The sequence below is a fragment of the Galeopterus variegatus genome, unplaced genomic scaffold, assembly GCF_000696425.1.
Source record: "Galeopterus variegatus unplaced genomic scaffold, G_variegatus-3.0.2 Scaffold16695, whole genome shotgun sequence".
Classification (NCBI taxonomy): domain Eukaryota; kingdom Metazoa; phylum Chordata; class Mammalia; order Dermoptera; family Cynocephalidae; genus Galeopterus; species Galeopterus variegatus.
The window spans coordinates 10,634-18,351 of NW_007742806.1; the positions used below are offsets into that span (position 1 = coordinate 10,634).

At 44.0% G+C, this 7,718-nt stretch overlaps 1 pseudogene; it reads right to left on the minus strand.

The window, feature by feature from the left end:
• Positions 1-6,502: 6,502 nt before the first annotated feature.
• LOC103582546 lies at positions 6,503-7,235 on the minus strand (annotated as a pseudogene).
• Between the last annotated feature and the right edge of the window lie 483 nt (positions 7,236-7,718).

The following is a 7,718-nucleotide window of genomic DNA, read 5'->3' on the forward strand; positions in this document are numbered from 1 at the left end:
GCAACCCTCGGTGCTGCTCCCGCGCCTCGCTCAGCCAGTGAGCGGGAACTGGTCTGTATGTGGGATCCGAACCCTCGGGCGGGAGCGCCACCGCGCTTCCCAAGCGGCACACTATCCAGTGCACCACCGGGCCGGCCCCAGGAACTTTTAATTAAAAGAGGCTCAATATAATTTTATTAGAGAGGTAGAATTGTCTGTGTTGAAGATGAGTCTTTCTTCCATTGATCTCAAAGCACCTTTATTTGTGATCTTACATTTGTTATACTCAGAGAGATAACCTCACATCCCAGAAATGAAAGAATGACTTTTATAATCCAACATCCTCAACAGCTTCCATCTTAAAGGCTTTAAGATGATAGTGAAAGGTTCAGAAGTTCCCCTACACGGCATACATATTCACATTTCATGCTGCATTTTCTCATCCTTTAAAAAAATATGATTTGCCAGACATGCTGAATCTTAAATTGCTTATAGACATAAAAATTTTTTTCAGTTGGATGAACACCTTTATACTTAAAAACCCTAGGAGACCCTGGGGGAAGCAATTTTAAAATGCACTCAGAGACAATAACATGATTTTGCCCCTCTGATGTTGTTAATGGGAGGAAGGGTAGAGTTCAGCAGTTCCATTTAAATGATCCTAGACAAACAATGGATTTATATTCCTATTGTGTAATATTGTCTAGCTTCTAAAGTACATTCCCTATGGGGAAACAGTGACAGGGATGGTGGTGGGGTGGCAAGCAGAGAGAAATCGGTGGATGAGAATGCATTTGGGTGACTCTTCCCAACAAAGTTCTCTTTGCTCTCTGGATAACAAAAAATTGCTCTTTGCTCTCTGGACAAAAAAAAAAAAAAAGAAAAAAAATTGGGGGTGGGGATCTCTATGTTAGCTGTCGCAATCCCTGGGCTGCTTAAGCATTAATAGCATTCCAAAAATGCAACAGACTTTGTTTTTGCTGCTATCGCGTATGCCAGGCATCTGGGGTGAGATGAGGAAAATGGAAACCTGAAAGCCTCTGAAATTGTGCGATGATCATAGTAGCTTTTGGTAGCAGGGACTAGGTCTAATTTTCCTGCCTCAATTACAAAGGTTCAGAAATCAAAGGGAGGAAATTTAAAAAGGAAAAAAATCTCTGGTCACTACACACCACTGTTCTAAAAAGGAAGATGTGTATCAGGACATGAGAGGAAATCAAAGGGAGGAAATTTAAAAAGGAAAAAAAAATCTCTGGTCACTACACACCACTGTTCTAAAAAGGAAGATGTGTATCAGGACATGAAGGAAGTGACAAGGCACATTTGTAATAATTAAGCCTTTTTTATGAGGTCCATATATGTGGTGTAACCATAAAGCAAAGAGAATATCTTTAACACCACGCAACTTATTTAAACATTCAAAGGAGTTGAATCCACTTCAAAATGGCCACCCAGTGAACCCGTGTACAATTCCAAGGAGAACATGGTCATTTGGAGCATTTTTGAAACACCTTCTGGTGTTAATTTCAGAATCACTTAATGAATTGCATAAAATTTTAGGCACATGACTATAGCAATGAATTTTTTTCCCCACCCAAACTGGAATTGCCAGCCATTTATTATACACGTTTATTCTCCTAATTTGACTTTAAAAGACATAGGATTTAAAAAAAATTACTCTCAGAAATCTTTCAGTACAATTTAAAAGGACATGTCATGTGGTAATTATGATATTAATAACTAATTATTGTACTACCTGATATGTGCAGAGACTTTCATTTTATCTTGTCCTTTTCCTCATTTTACAAATGAGGAAACTGAGGCTCAGAAAGAGGTTAAACAATTAGATCAAGGTGGCAACAGCTAAAATGTGACAGAACTTGATTAGCAGCCAGGTCACTGACTCCAAAGCTCATGCTTTTCCCCCTGTACTACAATAAATGAGCATCCCACAGTTTTTTGGGATTTTTTTTGAGCAGGGGCATTAGCCCTATAAACATGCATTGAGTCTCCAACATGACCATTTCAAAGGCACAGTGCTCATTTGACTGCATAAATTCCTGTTTTATCTGTTTAAAGTCTGCCTTGTTATTTCACTGGTCACATCTCATATTTGCTTTTGCACAGAAAAATGTTTACAACTGAAAATGCTAATGGAAAGTTACCCAGAGTGAACATGATAAATGCTAATATTACCATTTAGAACAATGATTCTCAGGAACTGGAGGGGGCGCAGTGGGAGTTAACTTCAGAATCACTTAATGAATCGTATGAAATTTTAGGCTCATGACTATAGCTCGCCCACCAGGTATAGACTATATAGATACGGATTATAACTGCTCGCCCACCAGAATCTCAAGAGGGCTGACTTGGGAGCCCGGCAAAAACAAAGCAGTGCTTTCTTCTCATGCTTTTGTGTTCCCTGATATTTATTCTGAATGTCAGAAAATGAAAGGAGGGCATGAAATGTGTCCAAGTTTATCAGAGGGCATAGGGTTTTAAAAGTTTGTGAAATACTACGCAAGAAGACACAATTTGCTTCAGTGTTATGCATAACTTTGCCTTCTTACAAGAAAACACTGACCTAGAGGTACTGAGGTCTAAAAACACATATCCTCCAAGGCCCATTGTTTAATAATTCAGTGCAAACCCTCCTTATTATGCCTCCAAAAAATCATTACTGTTCTAAGAGGAGAGCTGGGGAGAGGAGCAGCCAGCTGCCTCTGGGCACAGACGAAGACGCAGCGTGTGAAGTTCCAGGAGCCGGAGGTGAGAGACAAATACTGTGGAGGGTCCATTCCATAGACAGTGGTGGATGGTGGGGGATTCTTCCTGAACAGTTTTGCAGCCACTGTGTAAACAGCTGGGTTTAAGAAATAGTTCCATTTGCATTAGCTTATTGTTTTGTCTTTTTGTCTTTTTCCGTGTCCGGCAACGGATCGCAACCCTCAGTGTTGCCCCCGTACCAGACCGGGGACCGGCAACGGGATTGCAACCCTCGGCGTTGCCCCCGCGCCTCGCTCAGCCAGTGAGCGGGAACCGGTCTGTATGTGGGATCCGAACCCTTGGGCGGGAGCGCCGCCGCGCTTCTCAAGCGGCGCACTTATCCAGTGCGCCACCGGGCCGGCCCCAGCTTATTGTTTGATTAAAGAGTTTGTGTGGCCTAACGGCCAGGGGGGTGCATTGTTGGCTGAATGAAACGCTACATTTAAAAAGCAGTGTATGTTCAGGGACTTCATTCTCACCCTCATTCTGCTCAAGTACTTCCATTCCAGTTTTTCTCTGTATTCTTATTTTCATTATTTGTAACTACATGGTAAAATGCATAGGTTCCAGGGACCATCTCTGTTTTACTCAGCCATGTACACTCAGCATATCTGAACAGTATTTGGCACATGGTAGGTACTCAATGAACAAATAATCCAAAAGCTCTTGGTATATCCTGCTTCTGAGCTGGAAAGCTCATCGGAGCTCGTTGGGTTGAATACCAAAGGGAGCATGAGAGTCCATTTTCAATGAAATGTGGGCAGAGTGCCACCGTCAAGCCCTTCTTGCTACCATCTAGAAAACAAACTCACTTCCTCCTTTCTGCTGCCTGTCAGCAGTGCCCTCTCCAGCTTGCTGGAAGGAAATTGGCACCTTGACATATACCGCCCTACAAGGGTCCACCAACCCTGCTCTGGAAAGGCAAGATCTGGATTTTTTCTATGGCTAAATGTCTGGGGCTTGGCCCCCTGGGGGCAAGAAGCCAGGGAGGGGTGGAGCCCTGGACAGCAGCCAGTGCCATCAGTATGGCCAGCAGAAACAGTTCTCTGGAGGGCGTCTTCAGTCCAAGCCAAAAAGGTCAGCCATTGCATGGGCAGGAGAGGAGGAGACCAGCTGCAAACCGGGAATTGATGAGTGTGAGCAGAGGAGCAGGGGACAGGGAATGCCAAAGCTGAAGAGAGGCTGGAGAGGAGGGAGGCTAAGATAGAGCCAGGAGTCAGCATGAGAAAAGGTCTGGACGGACCGGGAACCCTTCAGTGAATCCCATCTATGCCACTTTTCTGACATGGAACATGTGCTCTTGTCCTGTTTTCTGAACTATAAAATGGCTGATACCATAGGAAGAGTATTTGAAGGAGAGAAATCAAACAAGCAGAACTGAGGCCACTGGTATCAGAGTGAGGGCATAGGACAATGGTGCTCATTAGAACATTAAAATCACCTGGGGAGCTTTTGAAACCCACGTATGCCAGAGCCCACCCCTAAAGATCCCAATGTAACTGATCTGGAAAAGGACCCAAACATGAGTGGGTTTTAAGAGCTCCCCAGGTGATTCTAATGTGCAGCCAGGGGTGAGAACCACTGGCATAGGAGATCAAGCAAAGGTGAACGGCAAGCGAGAAGTTGCTTATCTACTTAGTTCCTTGTCCCACAGCAGAGGATTCCTACCTGCTGGCTCAGCTCACCCCAGGTTGGCAAGCAAGGAGAAGTTGCTTGTCTACTTAGTTCCTTGTCCCACAGCAGAGGATTCCTACCTGCTGGCTCAGCTCACCCCAGGTACTGGGCCTAGTCCTGGCCTATTCCTAGTACAGGGAAATTTAAGAAAGCTGATTTCAGTAGCTCGGTTGACTAGCTTAATTGGGACAGTCCCCTCCACTTTTTCCTTTTGGCAACCAGATTATGTCCTAAATCATCTGAAGACTAAAAGCTTTACATCATAAGCAGGATGATGAAATTAGGATATAATACAGCAATTTGACTTTAGACTAGGGGTGCCAGTAGCAGATAAAGATACAGGATGCCCAGTTAAATTTTAATTTCAAATAAACAATGATAAATTTTTAGTATGTCTCATAAAATATTTAGGACATACACTAAAAAAGTATTTATCTAAACTTCATATTTAATAGGGTATCTTGTAGTTTATCTGCAATCCCACTTTAGAGACAAATGCTATGTTTGAATTTAAGAGCATGACTAGCTTTTTATAATAAAATTGAAAAGATCGGGTTACTGCGTATGAGTTGAATGGCAGTAGGTCTCAATTGTCCAGAGATGTCCAAGTTCACACTTGTTTTGACAACATAACTAATAGTGCCCCCTTTCATTCTCACAAGTGTCTAATTTGAATGTCAAATTACTTGGCTAGTCCCATAGAAGAGATGATCTTTAGTTTTCATTTTGGAAGCTTGAGGTAACAGAACGTGAACTCCATCTGGGCTGTTACTGTTAAACCCATTGTCACCTGCTGACTCACCGTTGCCCTTCTCTGTCTACATGAGGTGGACCCAGGCTATCCAGGGGCTCACAGGAGCCGGGATGGCAAATCCCCTATCTGCCATGAGCTTGCCCTGTACCCTGCTGGGAGTCACAAGAGCTGTAAACCTTTCCTTTCCTCTTACTTGCCCACAAGATCTGGAGACTAAGGGAGGTAGCAGTAAACCTGCTTTTGTATTTACCTATGACCGATGTCTTTAATCTGCCTGTATAGGAGCACTTGGCTAGAGGAAAAAGAACATGCTCTCAATTCCATCTTTGGAACTAGGAAATTAGTCTTTAACCAGATGAAAACACTCAGCACTAAACTGACTCTGCTGTTTGTTCCATTCTGTCACTCTGTCTGCCTGTGTCCCTCTAACTATAGTGGCCTGACCACATACCACACCTTACGCAACTCAGAAAAATCAGCCCTGGCCATGGCCCTGATTCAGATATTTGTCCAGCCTGCCTTCTTCCGCACACACCATCCATTTCTATACAGCATGTACTCCCTGAGCACCACAGCTTTATACTCAGGACCTCATATCAGACTCAGGTTTGCCTCCTTGCTTTGATTACCAGATATTCTTCTCTGGTTTTCAAACTTGCCTCTCTGGGCCGAGCCCGTGGCTGCACTCGGGAGAGTGCAGCGCTGGGAGTGCGGCAGCGCTCCCGCCGCGGGTTCGGATCCTATATAGGGATGACCGGTGCGCTCACAGTGTCGCCGGTATCAAAAAAAAAAAAAAAAAAGGACAAACTTGCCTCTCCCTCCACCTGTCTCTCTGCTTGACTTAGGACTTTACAGACCCCCAAGTTACAGCATTCTTAAAACTCTAAGATGCAGATGTTACACACTCTATTATCTTTGGTCCCATGGGACCTGTCGGGACATTATACCTTAGACCCTCAATACCCTAGTTCCGTACCTGTCAACTAATTGGGAGCAATATTCTGTCTGGGTAACATTCATAGCATAGCCATATTATTCAAATGTCCCAGACCTCAGCAGTCTGGGGGTACCATATATAGTCATAGTCCTATTTCATCCAGAACAACAGTCAGTTAAGTCTTTTCTCCAACTTTCTCTGCCTCTCTCCAAAGATGCCTGGGTTTCTTCCCTTGTCCAGGCATTAGCCTCCTTATAGCTGATTCCTAAAAAGAACCCCCAAAACAAAAAAACACCTCTGATAAGTCTTTGCAGGCCAATCTTCATACCTGCTGATCTTTTCTTCTTTTTTCTTGAGGTCTGATCTTATTTATTTATTAGTCTTTAAAAATCTTATTTTTGACTGGACTCAGATTTAGAAGTAGAAGCTCTCAGAGAGGACGGCCTATGTCTCTTGGCAATCTTTTCCTGGCATTTTTCCTTGGCCTCCTTCATTCTCTTGGCCAAAAGGTTAGCATATTCTGCAGCCTCTTCCTTATTTTTCTTAGCATGCTGTTTCTTCAGAGCAATATGCCGGTATTTGTGTTACAGGACACGTGGAGTAACAAGACGCTGAATCTTGGGTGTTTTGGTCCTAGGTTTCTTACTTTTGTTTAAGGGCTTTCTTACAACATATTTGCAGATATCATCTTCTTTAGAGAGACTGAAAAGTTTGCAGATTCTGCTAGTTCTTTTGGGCACCAGGCAATGAGGCACTTGGTATCAGTCAGTCCAGGAATATCCTTCTCTCTTTTTTTTTACAATAACCAACGCTCAGATTGGCATCCACAATGCAATCCCGAAAAGATTTGCACTTCCTTTCTCCAGTTCTCCTTGGTCTATAACAGGAAAGGCCCTTACTTAGTAGCAGGCAGACACGGCCATGGGACAAGACACCCTGCTTCATGCAGAAACCTTGTATGTCGTTCCCACCACTGATTCGGACCACATAACCCTTCCATTCTTCATCCAGAGCGTCAGCAGCAACCTCTGTGGCCATACACTTCTCATAAAAAGTACAAAGTTTGCGTTCATCGTCCACTTCAGTGAGTTTCTGGGTGGCCGAGATGGAGATACTCAGCTTCATCTTCAAGTAGCTGATCACCTCCAAGGTGCCACAAAAAAGAGGCCTGACTCCCACTTAGTCCAGGTCACATAGGTGCTTTCAGTTCTTGTGATACACCTGCTGATCTTTAGACTGCCCAGACAACCTCACTGCCATGGCTAAAGTGGATGGCTGGTCTTCCTGCTGACACCTGGACAGTCTACAAAGGCCAAAGGAGAAAAAAGAACCCTCATCCCAAAACTTCTTAATTATTATGACTGCCTACTTGCTGATCTTTGACTTGCGGGACCAACTTGCTGGGGTTTCATTTTCCTACTGATCAGTTGGGGGCACCGACAGCTTCTCATAGATCGGGATGGACAATGACAGGGAAGGTCCTCTCGGACAAGCCTCAGCCATGCTGAGTACCCAACTACTCCACGCAGCCCGTGGGACCAACTTGCTGGGGTTTCATTTTCCTACTGATCAGTTGGGGGCACCTACAGCTTCTCATAGATCGGGATG